Raw genomic sequence first — 25,415 nt, 5'->3', positions numbered from 1 at the left:
TTGATGTTATCAATCCTTATCATTTTGGTCATTCTGATGGGAGTCTAGTAGTATCTAATTGCAATTTCATTTTCTCTCAAAAAATATTTATTGAAAAAAGCACAAAAAGAAAAAAACATAAAAACAAGAAGAAATTAAAATTAAAAATACAAGAAAAAAAGGAATATTTATTGAGTACTGGATATTTTCCAGGCCCTGACTTTAGGGAGAAGGATGACTGACAGACACATAGGTGATATACATTAAAGCGTAAGAGAATTAGTAGAGGTGTATACAAGGCATTATGCGAGTCTGGAAACATTACTTACTAACAGAGCCTGGGAATTTGGGAAGGAAGAAGAGGAGTGGTCAATAAGGATTGATTGCAAAACTGGCCCTCAATTTGAACCTTAAAGGACAAAGGGGACAGTAAGAAAAGGGGAAGAGAAGAAGGAAGAAGGAATAAGAGAAGCAAAGGGGGAACAAGGAAGAGGAAAAAAAGGAAATCTTATACACACTTCCTCAAATATTTACAAGTTCGGTAATTCAGTTTTTCATTCCTGACTCCTCCAAGCAGAATTCTTCACAACATCCCTTATTATGCCACCAGTGAATCTGGAACATACTTCCATTATCACACTGTTCACATTGCATGGACATTATTTGTTTACATATCTGTATCTCCTATTAGCCTGAGAGAAACTTAAGGATATTTCTCATTTATTTTTGTATTTTTAGGACATGAATGTCCATCAAGTGAAATAATTAATCAAATGAATTGGTATACTAAATTAATTGAATACCTAGCATGTTTCAGGCACAGATCTTTTATACTGTATACTTTGAAAGAGCAAAGATCACATGTGCTTTTTCACTGTTATATCCCCAGTGACTAACACAGTGCATGGCACTCAATACATATTTTATATAAAGTATGTAAAAAATTAGAACTATGCATAAAAGCAGAACAATACTTGTGATTCAGCTAGTGAGCAAAACTAACACCCAAATAGAACCTGATATAATAAAATACAACTTGTAAGTGTTCTAACCAAGATGTTTTATTTCAGTCATTGCAAAAACAGATCTACTCAGGCTTGTTTGAGCAATGAATTAATTTATCACAGTGTATTAGGTTTCTCATAGAATATCCCAAGAGCCAGGGAGGCAGATTCTGAAGCCCAAACATGTCCAGCTACCCCAAAGAGCTGATCTAGCAAACTCTCACCACCTCCCTACACTGAATGCTACACACTGGCAGCTCTGCTACTTCCACTCCAAGAATCAAAGGCCTGTTCCAGAAAGTTCCATGCAGGTGCATCTTACTGGGAGAGCCTGGGTCATTTAACAGCTTTCTAGCTACAAAGAAAATTTAAGTTTTCTGGGTTCTACCTCAGAGAGATGGAATTCATGTGGCTAAAAATATGCCACATACACAGGTCTAGGCAGCCAAAAGCATGAAAGATGGTCACTGCTAAAGGAAGGACAAAAGGCTAAAGGAACAGAGAGGTGGTTAACTCTAGATGGCTCAGGGAAGTCAGCAGGAAGGTGACAGGTTCCTGTGCTGTGCTTATAAACAAGAATTTACCAGCTGGAAATGAGAGGGCTGGCAATCCAGGAAGAGTAAGCAACAGGGCCCAACCTCAGTGAGCCCGGAGAAAAAGAGGATAGGGTGGGGCAGAGTGGCAGGAGATGACGTTGGTCAAGTCAGGTGGGGCCAGATTGCTAAACACTTGGTAAGCACTTTTAAGGAATTGGGACTTAGCTTTGTAGGCAATAGGGGTGGGACTCAGCTTACATTTTTAAGTAGAGGAGTGACATTAACAAAACTTGGGTTTTATAAAGTGTGTCCTGAATGGAGTGGAATCAGGAAAAACTAGTAGTGAAACTATTTGAGTAAGGCCAATCAAGAGCTTGCTACAGAAAGTCAGATGAGAGGTAATGGTAGCCCACATCAAGGCAGTGAAGAAGGAATGGAGAAGAAGGTATAGATACAAAATACATGTATGTAGGAAATGGAATGACCAGGAATTGAAGTGAATGAAAGAGAAGCAATCTAGGATAACTATGAGGTTAGGTTTCCAGCTTAGGTAAAAGGATGGAGGTGAAAACATGAACTAAAAACAGGAAAACCAAAAAAAGATCTGGGTCTCTGGGCATGAAAATATATTTGGTTTTGAACATTTTGAGTCTGAAGTGCTTGGAGGCTACATAGGTAGAGAAGTTTAGTTCATTGAAAAATATGGTTCTGCAGGTCTCAGGTCAGCGCTACATATGTAGCTTCAGACATCATCACTGGATGAGATCACCCAGGGGAAATGTGTAGAATAAGGATAAAAGAGGAGCAAGTACAAAATTCTGAGTAACACTAACAGTTATGCATTTTTCTGGTAAGGGAGAGCCTACATACATCAGAGTCCAGACATAGCAGCTGAATATGTAGGAGGATATCTGGGGCAGAGTGTAGCCCTTGGGCAAGTCATGTAATTTCTATCTTTGAGATTTTAGTAGATAGATAGAGGTGGGGTCCTCTAACGTATAATACCCTTTGCACTCTTTTTTTTCTGTCCAGCAATTTGAGGTCTATATCAAATCTCCACTCATCCTCCAAGAGGTCAATTCCCTCCAACCTACACTGATTTTTTTTTCTCTTCCTAGCCCTCTGTTATAGTTTCTATCTGAATTTAAGTCGACATTGTGGTAGATTGTAAAACTGTCCCAATTCTCCACTCTTCTCATAAAGAAGCAGAGTCTGTTTTCTCACTGTCTAAATCTGGGTGGACCATGTGACTGACTTTGGCAAATGAAACATTAGCTCATGTGATGCAAGTGGTACTGGAAAGAACTTGCACAGTGGACTTATCTACTTGTTTCTCTTGGACTTTTGTTGCTATATGAACGTACCTGAACTAGCCTTCTAAATGGTAGGTATTCCTGGCCAGATCACCCACATAACCCCCAACTAACAGGTAGCCAACCATCATAAATATAAATGAGACCTTTTGGGACCAGAAAGCCCCCAATTAAGCCAACTGGCCCCTAACACATTTTGAAAGAGGTTATCAGAGATCAACTGAGATTGTCTCAGACCCAAACCACCCTGCAGAATCATGAGCCAACTAAATAGTGCTGTTTTAAGCCACTAGTATTTCTTTTTTTATTTTTGCCTAAGATGTTTATTTTTTAAAAAGCAATGGCCTGGCATAAGGTCAATAAATATCCAACTCCATTTGTATCTTAAGTTCAGAGAAATCCAATCAATGGAGGCAATGGAAAATCCTAAACTACCACATAAATATTTAATTATGCTTGAACTACTTAATAAGAAATTGCATCTTAGCCAAAATCAGTTGCAAAGTATTTATTTGGGTTAAATAAATTAAAACGTACTTTAAAATAATTTTAATAGATGGAACAGGAATCCTTGAACTGGTCTTAATATCATAACCATTTTTATAGTACAATTGTACTATATTAGAAAGATAATATTCAATTAAGCCGCTAAATTTTGGTGTGGTTTATTATGCAGCAAGAGACAATACAAAACTGATTTACACAATAAAGGATTAAAACCTGTTTTCTTCAACTATGATTAAAGTCATGTCCTATCCTTAAATCCCCAAGTACAAATTAGCTGTATTTTGTAAGTCAATTGTTTGAAATTTGGAATATACTGTCTCATAGAAACAGATTTATTTGGAAGTCCCTTCATAGGCTATCCCAGAAGTGTCCATTTAAACATAAACAGAGCTCAAATACTTCATTTTCAGTGAAAGCCATAGAACATAGTTCTCTTATTAGCACTGCTGACTTTGTGGCCTTGTCTGAGGACCTGCCACCACCATTCATAAAACTCTTTCTATGAGGTAATAATATACCAAGTGGTAAAGAAAGAAATGCAGTAAGGCCAAGAACCAATTCTCCTTACTCTCTCCCCACCATGCAGGACCAGAAGGACTGAGATGACTATGGAAATTGGAGTTCTGAAGGGCCCGAGTTTACATTCAGTTTCCTATTCCCTGAACCTAGGGTCTCTCCTGTGGCATGGAATCTTCAGACATGGGGGTGAAACAAACTCCAAGACCACCAGACTTTTAGTTGTTTGGATCTTCTATTCTTGGCTACACACTTTATTCCCCAAAATATTTTATTTTGAAAATTTTCCAACATACAGAAGTTTTGTTTTAAAGTTATATTTTATTGATTATGCTATTACAGTTGTCCCAATTTTCCCCCCTTTACTCCCCTCCACCCAGCAACCCCCACTCCCTCAGAAAATCCCCCCACCATTATTTATGTCCATGGGTCATATGTATAAGTTCTTTGGCTACTCCATTTCCTATACTGTACTTTACATCCCCATGGCTATTCTGTAACTACCTATTTGTACTTCTGAATCCCTTCACTTTTTCATTTATTCCCCCAGACTCTCCTCCCTCTGGCAACCATCAGAACATTCTCTGTATCTGTGCTTCTGTTTCTGTTCTGCTTGTTTGCTTAGTTAGTTTTTTGGATTCAGTTGTGGATAGATACATATTTACTGCCATTTTATTGTTCATAGCTTTGATCTTCTTTATCTTAAATAAGTCCCTTTAACATTTCATATAATAATGATCTGGTGATGATGAACTCCTTTAGCTTTTTCTTGGCCAGAAAGCTTTTTATCTGCCCTTCAATTCTAAATGATAGCTTTGTTGGGTAGAGTAATCTTGATTGTGGGTCCTTGCTTTTCACCACTTTGAATATTTCTTGCCAGTCTCTTCTAGCCTGCAAAATTTCTCTTGAGAAATCAGCTTACAGTCTTATGGTAACTCCTTTGTAGGCAATTAACTTCTCTTGCTGCTTTTAAGGTTCTCTCTTCATCTATAACCTTTAGTATTTTAAATATGATGTGTCTTGGTGTGGGCCTCTTTGTATCTATCTTGTTTGGGACTCTCTGTGCTTCCTGGACTTTTTTGTCTATTTCCTTCACAAAATTAGGAAAATTTTATTTTATTATTTTTTCAAATAGGTTTCCAATTTCTTGTTCTTTCTCGTCTCCTTCCAGCACCCCATATGACACAAATGTTGGTGCACTTGAGGTTGTCCAGGGACTCCTTACATTATCTTTGTTTTGTTGCTGTTGTTGTTTTTATTCTTTTTTCTTCTTGCTGTTTTGATCGATTGTTTTTGCTTCTTTATGTTTCAAACCATTGATTTGATTCTTGGCTTCATCCACTCTACTGGTGATTCTCTGTAAATTGTTCTTCATTTCAGTTACTATATCCTTTGTTTCTGACTGGATTTTTTTTATGCTGTTGAGGTCCTCACTAAGTTCCTTGAGCATCCATATAATCAATGTTTGAACTCTGCATCTGTTAGATTGCTTATCTCCATTTTGTTTAGTTCTTTTTCTGGAGTTTTGATCTGTTCTTTCATTTGGGCCATGCTCTTTTGTCTCCTCATTTTGGCAGTCTCCCTGTATTTGTTTCTATGTATTAGGTAGAGCTGCTATGGCTCCCTGTCTTAGTAGTATGGCTTAATGTAATAGGTGTCTTGTAGGGTACAATGTCACAGCCTCCCCTATCATCCAAGCTGAGTACTCGTGGTACACCCTTTTTGTGGACTGAGTACACCCTCCTCTTGTAGTTGAGCATTGATTGTTGTTGGCAGGTCAATGGGAGGGGTTTACCCAGGTCAGACAGCTGCAAGAATTTCGGTGACCACTGACCACCAACCTCTGCCCTCTGTGGAGGATCAGCTGTGCTAGGGCCTATTCCACAGAGCAGAACTTACTTCAGCAGGGCTCTGGTGCCCACTGAGTCCACTCCTTGAGTGTGTCACTTGTAGAGGTGGTTGGGTTGTGGTACTCCAACAAGACCTGTAGCTGTCCACTGGGTGAGCAGGCTCTGACATTTCCCAGGAGGTGCTGGCCAAGGTCAGCCACTGCCAGTGTTCTATCTGGGGCCAGTTGGCATAAGCCATAAAGGGTTCAGCAGATACCTGCTACTTGTGCTGGGCTTAGAAGTGCCCAGATGTAGCCAGGCTGTAAACCAAGGCTACCTGCTGCTAGTGCCAGGCCTTGGGCCACTTAGCAAGAGGTATAGGGGATTGCTGAGGCCAGTTGCTGCTTGTTTGAGTGAGGTTTAGGAAGATCTGAAGCATGAGCCAAGACAAGTTATTTGGATGGAAAAGCCACTGTTAACAGCTTGGGTAGGCTTATAATTTGGGTAAGGCAGAGTGTAAGGGAATCTCTGGGGCAAGGCAAACACTGTTAGCCAGGTTGATGGAGTCTCAGATATCATGGCTGCTGCTCTGTGGCTCTGTGAGGGAAGGGCTCAGAAAGGAACAATGACCTTTGCCAGTAGTTCTGTCTTGGAGAAAGCTGTTCCCCGGCTTTCCCTTGGTACCAGGCACTTCAGTTTCTCCCCATATTCCACTGGTGTCTTTCAAGCTGCTGCCCCGGTACTGCAGCTCAGAAAGCATGAGTCTGAGAAAGTCCATGCATGGGCCCTTTAAGAGGAACTGCTTGGGAATCCCCACTGGTTTTTACAATCAGATATTATGGGGACTTATCTTCCTGGCACAGGAACTCTGGGCTCAGGGGCCTGGTGTGGGGCTGAGACCCCTCACTCCTGAGATATCCTTCCCCACTTTTATCTACCATGTGGGACTAGCCTATCCTGCATCTTCACCCCTTCTACCAGTCTGGATAGATGCGACTTCTTCTTTAATTCTATCATTGTAGGACTTCTATTCAGCTGGATTTCTGACAGTTCTGAGTGATGGTTGTTCTATAGTTTAGTTGTAATTTTGATGTGGTCTTATGAGGTGGGGAGGCATGTTTACCCAGGCCACCATCTTGGAAGATCTCCATACAGAAGAGTTTCAAGAATGGAACAATGAAGGAAATTCTGCTTCTGGCCATAATGAAGTGATGAACAGGACTGGCCCTTCATTATGAACAACTAACAATTAGAACAAAATAAATGCAAAGTAACTACTTACAGATATTGGGGTGATTGGTAGCACAGGACTATGATTTAGGAGTGAAAGAAAGTAAATGTGATAAGCACTGCATTGTACTTGCTTTCTGCCTTGAGACACTTTCTGGAAGGCATCAGAAGGTGGGTGATCCTAAGAGGAGTAAAGCAGCCTTGCTCAGTTGAGGGGACAGATATTGGATTTTGAGGAGGCTGAAATGGCTTTATTTTTAGGGCAGGGAATTACAGAAGAAGCTGCTGCATAGGAAAAATTAGATAGATAGATAGATAGATAGATAGATAGATAGATAGATATGCTGCATAGGAGGGTCCCCTGAGTCTGTTGTTGAATACCAATCTATGCATGTGTAAGGTGAAATTCCACAGGAGAGGGCCAATAGCAAAGAGCAACCAGGTAAATAATTTCCAGAGCTCACACAAGTTTGAAAGATGTTCAAATTCTGACCAGCCAGAATAATGAGCCCTCATTAAATACTCAGGCACTTAATAGAGAACGAAGAAAGGCCACACCTTAGTAGAAGGGCTAACCTAATCCAGAGCAAAGAACACTAAAAATCTACTCTAAAAAAAAAATAAAAAAGAAGCTTATAAACAAGTTTAAAAGCATCACACTGATCCTCACGTAATTTAGCAAGACGAAGTCCAGCACTCTTTGTAGAAAGACTAATCCATACATAAGTAACTTTATCACAATCCAGAAAAACAATCTAAAACTTTTGGGAGGAAACAAATAATATTTGTCACTCAACAAAGTACAATTTACAATGCCTAAATAGCCAATAAAAATTACTACACAGATTTAAAAAGTAGAAAAATAAGACTCATAAGCAGGGAGAAATCAGTCAATAGAAAACTCACCTCGAGATGACAGAGATAATGGAAATAACAGACAAGAACTTGAAACAATTATTATAAAAATGCCCAAGGACTTAAAGCAAAACACAAACATAATGAGAAAAAAGAACCAAATAAAATATCTAAGGATGAAAAGTATAATATTTAAAATAAAATAAAGAACTACTGAATGAAATTAACAGTAGATTATTCACCCAGAAGAAATAATAAATAAACCTGAAGAGATAATAATAGAAAATTTCCAGATAGTTTCCAAATAAAAGAAAAATAAGAGAAGGAAAGAAGGGTGGGAGGACGTGAGAAAAAAAAGAGGGAGGAAGGTAGGAAGGAGAGAAGGACAATATTAAGTGTTCTATCAAGGTGTAATTGCAGTAGCAGAAAGAGAGAGAATTTAGAAAAATAATTTGAAGAAACAATGGCAAATTTTTTCCATATTTAATAAACACTATAAATTCACAGACCCAGGAAGCTCAGTGAATCCCAGGTAGAATAAACACAAAGAAAATTGATCATAACAAGGTTTCCAAAAACCAACAATAAATAGGAAATTTACAAAGCAGTCAGAAACAAAAACCCCATCCCACAACACTTTGTGCATGCAGAATAGAGATGAGTAACAGTGTTAAAACACTATGCTAAATACTTGATATGTATTTATTTTATTTTTTTAAGTCAAATTTATTGAAGTTTACTTGAGATTCTGTAAGATTCATACTTTTTGTGTACAGTTCTATCAATTTTTTAAAGTATATTTTATTGATTATGTTGTTATAGTAGTTTCACTTTTTTCCCCCTTTGCTCCCCTCTGCCCAGTACCACCCTCCTCTCCAGCAATCCCACCCCCCCTTAGTTCATGTCCATGGGTTGTGCATATAAGTTCTTTGGCTTCACCCTTTCCTATATTATTCTTAACACCCTCCTGTCTATTTTGTACCAACCAACTATGCTTCTTAGTCCCTGCACCATTTCCCCATTTCTCCCACTCTCTACTTCCAGCAGATAACCTTCCAAATAACTCCCATACCTATGATTCCGTGCCTATTCTGGTGTGCTTAGTTAGATTTTGTTTTTATTTTTTAGATTCAGTTGTTGATAGTTGTGAATTTGTTGTCATTTTAGTGTTCATAGTTTTGATCTTCTTTTTCTTAAGTAAGTCCCTTTGACATTTCATATAATAATGGCTTGGTGGTGATGAACTCCTTTAGCTTTACCTTGTCTGGGAAGCACTTCATCTGCCCTTCCATTTCAAATGATAGCCTTGCTGGATAGAGTAATTCTACTTACAGGTTGCCTTTCATCACATTGAATACTGCTTGTCAGTCTCTTCCTGCCTGCAAAGTGTCCTCTGAGAAATCAGCTGATAGTCCTATAGGCACCCCACTGTAGGAAAGTTTCCACCTCTCTCTTGCTGCCCCCAGGACTCTCTCTTTATCTTTCACCTTTGGCATCTCAGTCATGATGCGTCCTGGTGTGGCCCCCTCTGGGTCCAGCTTGCCCAGGACCATCCATGCTTCCTGGACCTGTATGTCCATCTCCTTTGCAAAATTTGGGAAGTTTTTCTCATTTTTTTCAATTCTTGCTTCCTCATACTGCACTGGTTGACTTTTTTTCTTCCTTATGTTCCAAATCATTGATCTGAACCCCGGTTTTCTCCCGTTCACCATTGGTTTTGTGTGGATTTTCCTTCATTACACTTAGCATAGCCTTCACTTCTTCTCTTATGCGTTTGCTGTACTCAAGCATATTTGTCAAGCCTGTGAGCATCCTTATCACCATTGTTTTGAATTCTGCATCTGTTAGGTTGGCTATCTCCTCATTGCTTAGTTCTCCCACTGGAACCTTGACCCATTCCCCCTTTTGGGCCATACTTCTTTGTCTCCTCATTCTAACAGGCTCCTATGTTTGTTTGCCTCCACGTCCCAGGTAGAGCTGTCATTCCTGTTATGTTGTAAGGGGCGGAGCCTTAGGGATTTGTCAGTGCAGGGTGACCTGTTTCACCACCTTGTGGCACTGTTTGTGGGGGAGGGGTCCGAGAGGAAACAATGCCGCCTGCCCAGCACTTGTCCCTTTTCCAGGCACCTCTCCCACTTCCTCACCAGACTGGTACCCCTCTAGCTGTTGCCCTGGCCATCGTTCCCAGAGTGGGTAGGTCTGTGGACATTCCAGAACCGTGGGAGTCCTTTAAACGAGAGGATTCTGCCAAGACTGGCAGTTTCTGCTTCCACCCCAACCCCCACCAGTCTGCACAGCCAGAAGCAATGAGGCCTGATTTTCCCCAGTGCTGGGACCGTGAGCTGTGAGGTATGGTGAGGTGCTGGGAATGCTCCCCAGGTGACCCTCCTGACTTTAAAATGTGTGACTGCACTTTCGGCCTGCCACTGCTGCCTCCACTGCCACCACCACACTGTGTCCTCTCCACCCCGGCTCCACCCCTCCTACCTGTCTGGATGAGTATTTCTTCTTTATATCTTTGTTTGCTGGACTTCCATGCAGTTTGATTTTCTGGAACTTCTGGTTGTTTCTAGTTTTGAGGTAGTTGTATTTCTTCTTAGTTATGGAGGGAGATGCAGCATGTCTGTCTATGCTTCCATCTTGGCTGGAAGTCCAGTTCTATAAATTTTGACAAATGCACATAGTCACTTAATTACTATCATAATCATGATATGGAATATTTTTATTGCTGCCCCCCCAACCCTCTTATGTCCCTTTTACATACATTATTCAATCCCCCTCACTGTTTTAGTAGGTATTCACATTTATCAATATTTTTCCCATTTTTTGGAGAAGGAAAATTGAGGGTACGAGCAATTGAATAATTTACTAAGGCTTACATAGTAAGTCACAGAGCTTGGACTCTAGCCAAGGTCTGTCAGACTGTAAATCCCATGATTTAAGTATTCCACTGTGCCATTATTATTTTGTTTTATTTCATTTGTTCAGCACTGTATTCCCCATTTTTTTTACACAATGTCATATTCATAGAGATGTCAAAATGAGAGGAGTAAAAGCAAATCTTTCAAAAACACTAGGAATAGGATAAATCAATTACAGATAAATTTTATGTCGAATTAGAGGTATACATTTATTATAATGCACAGATTAAAAGCAAGTAAATTTTTAGTTCATTGACATGGTAGTAAATTCTTCAGTAGTTGTGAATTTTAACTCCACTTCATAATTGGGGGATCTATTAGTCCTTGAGTCTAGAAGTATCTTAAGATAAAATTAGGGAGCTGGTGGCTGCCTACCATGTCAGACCCAGATGGTTCCTGCCCTCAAGTAGCTTACCTTTGAGTGTCGCAGATAAATCATTATCTGTAATATGGTTTTATTTAGAGTTCTGACATTATGGTAGCCATAGCCAGACACTGGCACTGCTGTGGTCTCCCTGATTTTCAAAACCTCTCTACCAACTGTTGCAAAACTGAAAAAGCAGTGAAAGCCAGAGAGTCAGCCTTATAGAGCCACTTTTATCACACCCTTGCATGAAGTCAGCCTCAAGCTCTAGAAAACTAGTTAGTTAACAGCTAAAACCTGGTCTGTTTTAGAAATACATGATACAACCCTTAAAACATGTATTTTTATCAAGGAATCTTTTAACACTAGGAGTGGACAAACATTTCCATTGCATGCTCTGAAGCTAGATATACTGCTTTAAGCTAATTATAGATTGATATTCAACACATATCTTTATACCTAGATGTTTGCTTATAGTCACAAAATTTAGTTGTTCTCCTATTTGCATTCAATCAAACCTCTATAAACCTGATAATGCTATTATTACAAACAATTATTAACCAACTTTGAGTCCTAGGAGACACAGGCTAAAAATTCTCCTCTTTATTGGTGCATTATTAATATCAATGCTTGATAAACTTAAGAATGCCTAGAAAAAAGAAAAAAGAAAACAAATGAAGAAAAAGAAAGAATGTCTCAAGAGAGTGGTTTAAGGGTTTATTACAGACAGTCCTCACATAAAGCCTGTGTGCATACTTTTGGATTTCTTCATGTGGAGATTTAATGTATTAGAATGATCCCATGTCACGTTTATTTCAGTACATGTAATTGGTGAAAATTTATTTTTCAAGGGAAAAACATTTTTATCACAACCAAGAGTTATCTAAAGCCAAGTATGGTGAGTAAAGTATATGATCCAAGTAAGGTATATTTTTCCAGAGGGGGAATATAAAAATTAGATTTATTTATAAAATAATGTGAATTGTTCTTCTTGTGTTTCTTTAACTGGGTTCCAAAGCAATTGCAAAGGAGTCTATTGATGTTTTGATTAACTACATTACTGTTCAACAAGTGTGTAGCCTTCTGGCATTTCAACTTTGAAGTAGGACGTTAGGTTTGTTCTAACGAGTCACCCAGCTTTATAGTTATACTTTTATGCTACTGGCCTTAATTCAAATAATTCTTTTCAGCTATTGAGAGACTTTACTGCTAATTGGGAGTTAACACTGGAATTTTCCATAAATGCATTCTTCAGTCAATCAATAAGCATGGCTCAGGCCACTGCTAGGTGTTACGTAAGACCCAAAACATTCTTTAGGAGTTTTACATTGCGTTTAACACATAAGACTAATAAATATTAGATGATTAGAGGACAAAATAAAGAAGTTGCTGCTTTACTGTATTTTAAATCATTATTTTATCATTATATTACCAATCTAATGTATAAAATTAATAAATTTTATTTTTATCTTCATCTTTGGCTTCACTTTAGTTCACTATTACTCCTCCACTCTTCCTAGCTTGTCCTAAATAACAGTCAGGACAATGCCCATACTTGATCTACTGAAGCATTCAAATTGCTTGGATGAGGTCCCTTCCTGTAACTAAGACATGACAAATTTACATACCACTCAGTCAAAGCATTGCCCATTCATAGCAAACTGAGAATATGAATGAGAACTTTGCAATTATAATATAAAAAAATAGAAATAACGGACTTCCGGCCAAGATGGAGGCTTAGACGAACACGCTAAGTCTCCCTCTACAACTAGAGAGGAATACAACTACTTCAAAACAAAGGATAACTAGAAATTCCAGAAAATAAAACTACACGGAAGCCCAACATATGAAGTTATAAACCAGCGGTGCCATTCGGGCAGGTAAGAGTTAAAGAGGGCAAAGCTGTTTGCGGAGCGGCGGGGCGGCGAAAAATCCTGGCGGCAGTCAAGCCCCTGGCAGTGCGCGACCCCAGCGCTGGGGAGAGCGGCCACCGCATCGCCTTGAACAGTGAGGCCCAGGGGGGTGGGAGGACGGATCCCGGTCTCCTAGCTGAATAACTGTGTGAATCCATTTTGGACCCCCGCCCCCAAAGAAAGAAAACACCACAGGGCTGCGAAATAGGTCGCAGACAGGCGCCGGTCGCTGACTTGTGACGCCAAACGGTGCCGGTCGCTGGGTCATTACGACACAGGCACTGCCCCCGACAGCCGGCCCAAGAAAACAAAACGCATCTGTCGAAATGTGGCAGACAACTATAGAAATCCCGGTGACACAGCTCACCAGGCAGCAGATAGAGAACCTGACAGATGAACAGATAAGAAACCTGTCAGAGGCTCAGTTCTGGGCCATTGTTATCAGGTGGCTTACAGAATTCACAAAAGAGCAGGAAAAAGATAAGAAAGAAGCGAAAAACTTTCATAACGAAAGGAACAAAACCGCACACGAGACAGATGGTGAGGAAAAGAAATCCAGAGTTCATTTCAACAAACTGGAATATGGAGAAGGAACAAGCAGTCAACCAATGCAGCGAGAGGAAATGGGAAGCAACAATGAGAGGATCAGAAACCTCTGGGACAGCTATAAAAGGCCCAACATAAGAATCATTGGTTTGCCAGAGAATGAGGAAGATGAACTAGAACTTGAAAAATTGAGTGAAAATATAATAAAGGAGAACTTCCCAGACTTGGGGAAGGGAATAGACTTGCAGGTCCAGGAAGCAAGGAGAGTTCCCAAGAGACTGGACCCAGGGAGAACCACTCCAAGACACATTATAATCAAAATGTCAAAAATTAAAGATAAAGAGAGAATCTTAAAAGCAGCAAGAGAGAAGAAAAGAATTATGTACAAAGGGGTCCCAATTAGACTATCAGCAGACTTCTCAAGGGAAACCCTACAGGCAAGAAGGGACTGGCAAGAAATATTCAAAGTAATGAAAATCCAAAACCTACAACCACGAATACTCTATCCAGCGAAATTGTCATTCAGAATAGAAGGACAGAGAAAGTGTTTCCAGGACAAAATAAAACTGAAAGAGTTCATTAGATCCAAACCACTGTTATATGAGATGTTAAAGGGACTGGTTTAAAAAACAGAAGCTAAGGAGATGAAACAAAGGCAAACTAAATAGGCAACGAGAGTGGAAAAGGAACCGTGGGTACGGGAAGCATATTGGGGGGAGGTCAACAGGGAGGGGGAATGGGGAAAGGGAGAGAGATGATATAGGAATTGGGGATCAAGGTAGGAGGGAATGGAATAGACGGAGAGAGGTTGGGAGGAACTGTATGCACAACTAATGGACATAATCTAAAAGGGGGGGACAACTGGAGGGAGGGGGGCCACCGGGTGGAGGGGAGCAGAGGGAAGGGAAATTGGCACAAATGTAATATTTTAATCAATAAAACACATTAAATCTGAAAAAAAAATAGAAATAACAATATTTTCTCTAATTTGCAATGCTTAAGTTGTATGAATTATATATTATTGAATTTTTTATTTATACTTGCTTTCTCTGAAAAAGGATTTAAAGATAGTGAATAAAATATAAATCATACAAAAGCAATGGGATGTGTAAGTTGATATTCCTACTCAAAGCACAGGATATAATTTCATACAGTGTAGTAATAGCATTTAAAAAGTAGCTTAAATATTTAAGCAACCGGATTTAAACACTGCTTAACTTGCTAGATATGGGTAATTTGTACATGGGAAAATCTAGCCCATTAGTTACTATATTTAGTATCCAGAACAATCCATGCCACTGTGAGCTAATTGCTCTGACTAAATGAATCAATGTTATGCAAAAATTAGTATAACTGCTTTTCCTCCCACTGAACTAACACTGACTATGATGTGCCCATTACCTAAATTATTATTTCTAGATTAAAATCCATGGTATCAGTCCTTAAACAGACAGCCATTTTAAAAAGTAGAATTAAATGAGAAGGTCATGTAACAGACATGCTAGTTGTCCACCTAAATATCTATTTCCCATTATTCAAAACATTACCCTAATTATATTTGAGGTGAGAAAGGTACCCAAATAAAAATACTTGATATCCCAGTCTTGTCCAGCTAGGGGTGGCCATATGACACTATTTTGTCCCTTGAGGTACAGATGGATGTCCCTGGGAAAGGTTTTCCTTCTTAAATAAAATAGTAAACCTTTGAAAGAAAAAAGTCCTTAACCTCCATCTTTTCCATATTCTTTCCTCCTGGGGCATAGGTGCTATGCCAGAGAAGCCAAATTCATCTTACGGCCAAAAGGATGATAGAAGCATCCTTGGGTAATAATGCCATTCTGGAGCCACTGCCCCAGCCCTGGTAAATAGAAAGTACTTTAGGAAAACTTTAATTAATTAATAAATTAACATGAAAACAGGTGATAGAATTCAATCACGAAGAGAAACAAGGATAATAATTATATTATTGAACACACCACCACCACCCCCCTCCCCATGGAGGATGTTGAAAGCCACACTTGCTATTTAGGGCCAGGAATTTCCAAATCTGTCTCAAGGATTCCAAGGGCTCCATAGTGTGGTGCTTGGGGACTGCAGGGAGGGGCAGAATGAAGGTCAAGCAGGCAGGGCTCTCCTTACCTCCTTCATAATCCCTTCATCTTTTTCACCTGGGCCTCAACTTACTTCCCATCTGGCAACAATCAAATTGCTCTCCGCTAGTTGTTCTTGAAGTTAGGTTCCCATGACAGCTATATGTGGTTCTGTGACAGTCTGTGAGGGACTGTACAGTTATTTGTTTACTTACTCTTCTCTGCTACTCTGGAATGTGAGTTCTTTGAGGGAAGAAATGATTTCTGATGCGTTTTGGTATCTTGAATACCTTGCACACCCTTGCACATAAAAGCCTCTTAAGTGAATGAGCACACGTCTGTGAGAACACTGATCATTTTATAGGTTGCTGGGAAAGGATAGAGAGAGGGGAGAAAATGATACTTTATTGTATCTGTCTTTCAAGAATACAGAAATGTCATATTATTGCTAGTGGATAAATGACTGTTAGAAAGTCTCCCTAGAATAAGGCAGTAAATAAAATAAGGGTACTTAAATGGTAAATAGTAATGTGTGGGAGGCAGAACATAAAAGATTCCTATTTAATTATGCCCTTTGCTCTAATGGCAATGCAACCAAGATGAATGTTTTTCTATGGAGAAGATTAGATCATGGGCCAGAAGCAGTCTTGGAACCTGAGACAGGTGAAGAGTCAGGCTGCCTGAAGGTTACTTCTTAACTTCAGTCTCTCAATGTTTAGAAACAGAGGTGAGTTTACTGTGAAGCTAAACTTTCAAGGCCTGTTACTGGTATGGGACCTTTCTAAGATCACCTAATTTTTATTTGTACATTATTTGTGAGTATGTGCACTTTCTAAAGAGGAGCTCCCAAGTTGTAAGAGCATTGAGACTCTGGTTAGGATATCAGAAAAATGTTATAGAATTGCACCCAGGACACAGTATGCTGTGCATGTGGTAACTACACAAATAAATTGTGTGTACATGGTGAATGTCCTAACCTCCTGATATATAGCATCAGAATAAAACCTACTCATAACACCCCAGCATGAACACAAGTGTTTCATCCCTGCTTTTGATTATTCTTTATTCCTTTCCTAAAATATCTACACCTTTCCTTTCTCTCTCAGCCTCTTAAATCATGCTAGTCCTTTTAAGCCCAAGATAATAAATGCATCTTAAAAACACAGTGTTAGTGACAGAGTTTCACTTGTGGTGTTTAGAAAAACATGAAGAATAAACCATGTCATGTTTGTGGCAGTGATAACACTGAAGGAGAAAGATATGGGCTCACTGTGCCATCAGGTTGGGAGGTGAATATGGAAAGGTAAGGGTATAAAATGGGCTTTTCAAAAATTCAACAGTTAAACTATGGGGGTGGTACGTGGGCTGCGGGCAGGACAGGGGAGAGCAATGGGGAAAAAATTGGGACAACTGTAATTGAACAACACAATTTTAAAAATAAATTAAAAAATTCAACAGTTTTTCTATGACAGATTTTTTATTAGGTAAACTGAATATCCTAATTTTTTTAAAATTTAGGTGTTTTAAACCATTTGCTTGTTCCTAAAATTCAGAGAGCCTTTAGGAACATATCACCCCTGGGATAGCAATTCTGACAATTCATGTACGTAGGCAAATTATCCCACAGAAAGGTCCCCAATACCCTGTTGTTGATAAAAGTCTGTATTAAATTTTAATTAGTATATTGTAAAGTAAAAACAGAGAGAGAAGTCATCTAAATATTTAGCTTTGTAATTAAATGTACTTTAAAATTTTATTTAAAAAAACATTGCACCCTGAAAGCCATAACAGAAACATAAATGCATGTTACTCAGTGAAAGAAGCCATTCTGCAAAGGCTACATACTTTTTTTTTCTTTGCAAAAAATATTTATTTTTTGCTATTGTTGACATGTACTCTGTAGTTAGGCATAAACATGTAAACATTATTTTCTTGTCATTATTCCCTACACAATACAGTATAACTATTTATAATACATGGCATTTACATTATTATTTTTTAAGTATATTTTATTATGTTGTTACAGTAGTTCCAATTTTTTCCCCTTTGCTCCTCTGTCCAGTACCCACCTTCCCTCCAGCAATCCCACCCCCCTTAGTTCCTGTCCATGGGTCATACATATAAGTTCTTTGGCTTCACCCTTTCCTATATTAGTCTTAACTTCCCCCTGTCTATTTTGTAGCAACTAATTATGCTTCTTAATCCCTGCACCATTTCCCCATTTCTCTCCTTCCCCCCTCCCAGCTGATAACCCTCCAAATGATCCCCATACCTATGATTCTGTTCCTATTCTGGTTTGCTTAGTTGGATTTTGTTTTTATATTTTAGATTCAGTTGTTGATAGTTGTGAGTTTGTTGTCATTTTAGAGTTCATAGTGTTGATCTTCTTTTTCTTAAGTAAGTCCCTTTGACATTTCATATAATAATGGCTTGGTGGTGATGAACTCCTTTAGCTTTACCTTGTCTGGGAAGCACTTCATCTGCCCTTCCATTTCAAATGATAGCCTTGCTGGATAGAGTAATTCTACTTACAGGTTGCCTTTCATCACATTGAATACTGCTTGTCAGTCTCTTCCTGCCTGCAAAGTGTCCTCTGAGAAATCAGCTGATAGTCCTATAGGCACCCCCCTGTAGGAAAGTTTCCACCTCTCTCTTGCTGCCCCCAGGACTCTCTCTTTATCTTTCACCTTTGACATCTCAATCAGGATGTGTCCTGGTGTGGTCTCCTCTGGGTCCAGCTTGCCCAGGACCCTCTGTGCTTCCTGGACCTGTATGTCCATTTCCTTCGCAAAATTTGGGAAGTTTTCCTCATTTTTCTCAATTCTTGCTTCCCCGTTCTGCACTGGTTGACTGTTTTTTTTTTCTTCCTTATATCCCAAATCATTGATTTGAGCCCCCGTTTCCTTCCCTTCACCATTGGTTTTGTGTGGATTTTCCTTCGTTACACTTAGCATAGCCTTCACTTCTTCTCTTATGCGTTTGCTGTACTCAAGCTTGTCTGTCAAGCCTGTGAGCATCCTTATCACCAGTGTTTTGAATTCTGCATCTGTTAGGTTGTCTATCTCATCTGTTAGGCTGGCTATCTCCTTGTTGCTTAGTTCTCCCCATTGGAACCTTGACCTGTTCCCCCTTTTGGGCCATGTTTTTCTGTCTCCTCATTCTGACAGGCTCCTGTGTTTGTTTGCCTCCATGTCCCAGGTAGAGCTGTTGCTCCTGTTACATTGTAAGGGGCAGAGCCTTAGGGATTCGTCAGTGTAGGGTGGGTGACCTGTTTCACCACGTGTGGCGCTGTATGTGGGGGAGGGGTCCGAGAGGAAACAATGCCACTTGCCCAGCACTTGCCCATTTTCCAGGCACTTCTATCACTTCTGTATGGGACTGGCACCTCTCTAGCTGTTGCCCTGGCCATCGTTCCCAGAGTGGGTGGGTCTTCGGACATTCTAGGACCGTGGGGGCCCTTTAAACAAGAGGACTCTGCTGAGACTGGCAGTTTCTGCCTCTGCCCCAACCCCTACTGGTCTGCACAGTCAGAAGCAATGAGGCTTGATTTTCCCCAGTGCTGAGACAGAGAGCTGAAAGGTCCAGTGAGGAGCTGGAAATGCTCCCCAGGTGTCCCTCCTGACTTTTTAAAATGTGGGACTATGCTTTCTGCTGACCTGCCACTGCTGCTGCTGCTGCCGCCAGCACACCACATCATCTCCACCCCGGCTCCACCCCTCCTACCTGTCTAGATGAGTATTTCTTCTTTATTTCTTTGTTTGCTAGACCTCCATGCAGTTTGATTTTCTGAAACTTCTGGTTGTTTCTAGTTTTGAGGTAGTTGTATTCCTTCTTAGCTGTGAGGGAGATGCCACTTGTCTGTCTACGCCTTCATCTTAAGGCTACATACTTTTATGATTTCAACTATGTGATCCTGGAAAAGACCAAGTGTTTAGAGGCAGAAAGGGATGAATAGCAGAGCACAGAGGATTTTCAGAACAGTGAAACTACTCTGTATGAGTCTATAATGGTGGATACATGACATTGCATTTTTTGCTAAACCTATGGAATATGAACCCTAAATTAAACTATGGACTTTATGTGATTATGATGTGTCACTGTAGGTTCATTGATTGTAGCAAACATACCAATGCAATTCAGGATGTGATAGTGGAAGAAATTGTGTGTGTGAAGACAGGATGTATGGGAACTCTCCAGAATTTTGTTGAGAACCTAAAACTGCTCTGAAAAATAAAGTTAAATAATTAAAAAGTACATATTGCCCCTCTTTCAAATTTAGCGTTTAATAACTTTCTTTTAAAAATAATTTATTTGTTTGTTTATTTATTTATTTTTAGAGAGAGGGGAAAGGAGAAAGAGAGAGAAACATCACTGTGTGGTTGCCTCTCACTCGCGCCCCCAACTGGGGACCTGACGTGCAACCTAGTCATGTGCCCTGACTGGGAATTGAACCAGCGACACTTGGCTCGCAGGTCGACACTCAACCCCCTGAGCCACAGCAGCCAGGGCTAGCATTTAATAACTTAAAAGTATGAATTTTATTTTTGAAAAAGAATCCATGGCACTATGGGTCTTGATACGTATAACATATGGTCTATGCATAATATAGTAACCATTAATAAACTATGAAATGAAATGCTGTACAAAAGTGCTTTTTCAGTCATGACTTCTACTTCTTCTGAACTTTCATGACATTTTTATCCTTGATCACTCTTTTTGTCCTGTCTTGCATTGTTACTAAATCTCTATGTAATATTCTGCTTCCCAGTTTAGACTGTAAGCAACTCTAAGGCAAAACTATGACTTTGATTCTTCTATTTTCCCTACATCCCTGAGAAGAGCGCATTTCCAACAGAAGGTAAGCAAAACTGAAGGATGTGAGAGAGGTCAGATGGAGACCATGGAACCAGACAGGTGAGGACTGATGAAGCTGGTAAACTGGGTTAGGATTAGACCAATAAATTTAGTGTTTTTTTTTTTTTTTTCTTTAGGCAGTAAGGATTGGATTTTGTAAAACCAAGGTAAGGTCATAATTAGAACTGTGCTAAAGAAGATTGCTCTGGCATAAAAACAACAGCTCCCATTTATTGAGAACTCACTGTGTGCTAAGCATTGTGATAAATCCTTTATGAGCATCACCCAACTTAATCTTCACAAAAGGTCTATGAAGCAGGTGCTATCATTATCCTCATTTTACCTCAGGAAAGATGGAGACTAGGAGAAGTTACCTAACAGCCAGGTTCTTGGACAAGCGACCTGTTCCATTGCACAGTGCTTGCTACAACGCTATGCTGTCGCCATCTAGAAATTCTTTTTCTTAACAAAGAGCCCTCATTTTTCCTCTGCACTGACCATGGCGAATTGCATAGCCAGTCCTGGCTGAATAATTTTGCCTGTGGCCTCACAGGTCGTAGATAGCAGATAAAGAATTTAAGAGCCCATGTCCTCAGCTATGCTACACTGCACTATCTTATGATTCAAGAACAGAATGTGAAGGAGAGGAAAATGAATTTGAGATTTTATCAGTATTGGAAAAGTTTAAAAGTGGGTTTTATTTTCCAAGTTATAATTTTGTTTTGAAAACTTCTTTAGGCTTTCACAAGATCTCTTGAGGTAACCAGAGGTTTCCTATTGGGAAACATTGTTACTTCACTGAGGGTGCTGTTAACTGGCCTTGCTGGCTGGAAGAGCTGAGCTTGGTCTTTTGTGACATCTGGTGACAAGAACATGTTATTGCAAGGATTTATTTTGCTGTTTCAAGACTCATGCTTTTGGTGTTTTTTAAAAAAAGGACTTCAGGCCTTTGATCAAGATGGAGGCATTGTCAGCTGGTTTCTCAAAAAAAATTTTGCAGGCAAGAAGGGACTGGCAAGAAATATTCAAAGTGATGAAAAGCAAGGACCCACATAGATTCTAAATGTAGAATTGAAGGGCAGATAAAGTGCTTCTCAGACAAGGTAAAGCTAAAGGAGTTCATAATCAACAAGCCATTATTACATGAAATGTTAAATGGACTTATTTAAGAAAAAGAAGAAAATTGAAACTATGAACATTAAAAGGGCAACAAATTATCAACAACTGAATCTAAAAAGCAAACTAAGCAAACAACTAGAACAGGAACAGAATCATAGATATGGAGATCATTTGGAGGGTTAACAGTTGGGAGGAGGAAGGGGGAGAATGGGGGAAGAGGTGCAGGGATCAAGAAACATAATTGGTAGGTACAAAATAGGCAGGGGATGTTAAGAATAATATAGGAAAGGCTGAAACCAAAGAACTGATATGCATGACCCATGGACATGAACTAAGGGGGGATTGCTGGCGGGAATTGGGGTACATGGCAGAGGGGGGCAAAGGGGGAAAATTGGGACAACTATAATAGTATAATTAATAAAAGGTGTTTTGTAAAAATTAAATTAAAAATTTTAAAGACTTCATCTTAACTTTTACACTTCCCAGACTATTTTTCTTCCGTACTTGTTGAAAAATCGGATTGAAAACTGCCTGACTGATTTGTCCCCGTTTTTAATAAGAGCTCTTTATAGAAAAATATTCATATGGGAAGAGTCAAATCATCTAATTAAAAAAATAAACTTTAGAACTAAATTTATGGAATCAAAAATTAAATTCATAAGAGTTCTGAAAATATATATATATATATATTTCCAAAGGATATTTGGTATATTGTTTTAATCCACTCTGATAGTATCCATCTATGTAGACAAGAAGATAAAAAGTTCTGAGTAACTAATCATACAATTATATAACACAATGTTTTCAATAGAAACCCACTTTTATCGGTAGCAGTGATAGAGTTACGTATGGTATGTGACATAGTAGTCATAGGTAAAGTGTTTCAAATTGTGACTTTAATACATATTTAAGCCCTGGCAGGGTAGCAGAGTTGGTTAGAACATCCTCCAGGTTCTATCCCCAGTCAGGCATAAATAAGTGGAACAACAAATCTCTCTCTCTCTCTCTCAAATCAATAAATAAAAAAGAATTATTGTTATTAAAAATAAAATATCTATTTAAATTTGGGGCTTTTTTTTTGCTGTTGTTTAAGAGCTATTTTCACTTTAAGAAGCACATAACATTTGATCTCAAGAAATATTTAATTGACTGAATAACAAAGTGAATAAAAGGCTATTATTAGAGCTAAAGGAATCTATCCAGCTCCTGGATTGGTTTTAGAATGGCAATTAAATAGGTACAAATGGAATTCCTATGACTGTTAAGGATGGAAAGTCTCAATATAATATTTGGATCCTCCAAATGTTCTCTCACCTCATAGGAGAAAATGCTAATGATGATACAGTATGTGATGATACTTTACCAACTTTCAAGCATGTGTCCTTAGAATTGATTAAAAGTAAAGTCTTAGAACCATAAATATACCATAATCTAAATCAAATGTGTGTTAAATTCTTCAGAATAATGCCTCTGGACTGGTTGTTTTGGTCTTTTGTTTAACATTAATATCTATGTGGAAAGAACTGGGGTAAGCAGTGCATTAGAAATATGAAGAGCTATACAGGAATGTTAAGCTCCAATACCTCTAGTGTCCAGGTAGGTAATTTTATGTCCAAATAAGTGATACTGTGGAATCAGTAGTAATCTGTAGAGGGCATGCTCGGTCTAAAAGGGGGTAGGCTGCTTCTCTACACCAGCACATAGTTGCCATGTGGTCATGCGGGCCCAGGATTGTCAGATTCTAGGATAAGCCAGAAATCTGAATTTTGTGAAATATGTTACCATTTAAGATTTTTTAGAATTTTAAAAACATTTTGAGGTGCAAAGAGAATACAGTTGACCCTTGAACAACACAGCTTTGAACTGTGGTGGGTCCACTTGCATAGAATTTTTTCAATAAATACTGTAAAGGCATTTTCTCTTCATTATGATTTTGTTAACATTTTCTTTTCTCTAGCTTACTTTATTGTAAGAATACAGCATATTATACATGTAACATACAAAACACATGTTAGCAAGTTGTTTATGTAATCTGTAATGCTTTCAGTCAACAGTAGGCTATTTTAGTAGTTAAGTTTTGGGAGAGTCAAAAGGTTTTTAAGGATTTTTGACTGCTTGAGGGTTGACACCCCTAACCCTTCATGTTGTTCAAGGATCAACTGTATACCTGCCAATTTTGCTAACTGACCAAGACAAATTTCATCATGTATAATTCTCAATTTTTTTCAATAGAAAACCATTGCTACAAAGAAATTGAGGTGAGTGAGGATTAATTACTTCCCCATAATCTGGATATGAGATTATAATGGAAGCCAATCTGAAATCAAATTCTGATGCACATAAACATTTATCAAACGAAAGAGTTCATACAACCTGCTCTATAAGCTTGATGAAACCACCAGCTCTCTGCCCTTTAAGGTAATCTCACTGTCCCCTTGCCAAACAGGTTCTCTTAAGGCAGATGTAACATCATTCCTATGGCTCTCTTAAGGCAGATGTAACATCATTCCTGAGGCTGAATTCCATAACATTTATAGAGGACAAGAAAATTTAGGGATTGAGCTACAGGCTTCATGAATTCCTCTACTCTGTTCATCAAGGGTTACAAGAATCTCTAAAATGTTTTAGTCCATCCACATACCTTAACTACTGCTAATTTCATAAATGAATTCCCATTTCTAACATTGATCATACTTCTGAGAAAGCCAAAAATAAAACCTCATCTCTGACATTTACTGTCCTAAGCAGCAAACCATGACGTGTGGATCAAGATAGTGATAACAGAGAACCTTGTGATAGCTGTTCTGGAATGTGGTCTTTCTGATGTTGATCACCTCTGGAGCATGGAATTCTCAGTTTGGGCAACTAGAACTGAAGCTTAAACTAGTATGTGCATAATATCACAATGTGTTGAGTTGCCACAGTAGGTTTGAGTATATCACCGTGTTATACCAGTAGTCCAGTTCTGGCATGTAGAGCTCCAGTCTGCAGTCTTTCATAAACAGAAATTCGTCTCTGCTTTTTAGGAGTTTCCATTCTAGCAACATTTGAGAGGAGTCATTTGAGTAAGGAGAAAAGGATAAAACAGAAATGTGATTTTGTCCTGGGGATACAATGCCTTCCCCACGCAGATGACAAAACTGGCTTCGAGACAGAAGGTAGTAGTGTTGGAGGCCCTTGACTGCCAGGTGCCTGCAGGACTCCCACCCTGCTAACAGCAGTGTGCCTCAGTCACTTTCAACTTTCCTTGCTGATACTTTTTAAACTGATCAAGTAGGAAGAGAAACCACTATTTTCTACTTAAACTCTAACCTCTGAGGAAGAATTTGGTTCCTAAGGTGAAACTCATAGGAATCATGGAAGAAAGCTCGTGTTCAGCTTAGTTTATTTCAACATTTATTGAATTCTGGCATGGGGAATTCAAAAAAATTATTGAGGCGGATCAAGGAAATTGTTCCAACACCTGAACTGAGTCATGTAATGAGTTGTGTGTGCTAAATGAGGAAGAAGGGATGTATCAATGGATTTAAAAACACTTTGAAAACCAATGTTTTATTAAAATTATTCTGCGAAGGCAGGAGAGGGATGCTGCAATCAAGCTCCAGTGAGGCTGTGTCTGAGTATTTTTCAAACTCTCTGCTTTTATAGAACTGTTACATTAACGTCCCCAAACACCGATGACCACACGAAAGGAAAGGCACCAGAACCTCTTAAGAGGTGTAAGCTATGAACTTGCCGGGAGTTTGATCCCACACTCAAGCGCTCCGCTCTGTCTGCGCATGCTTAAGCGTGGCTCCCGCCTCCTGGCCGGGTTGGACCGAACTCGGAGGGCGGAGGGC

The sequence above is a fragment of the Furipterus horrens genome, unplaced genomic scaffold (assembly GCF_987537825.1).
Source record: "Furipterus horrens unplaced genomic scaffold, mFurHor1.1.pri manual_scaffold_6, whole genome shotgun sequence".
NCBI lineage: Eukaryota > Metazoa > Chordata > Mammalia > Chiroptera > Furipteridae > Furipterus > Furipterus horrens.
The sequence above is the reverse complement of the archived record's forward strand: the minus strand, read 5'-3'. Positions refer to the sequence as shown.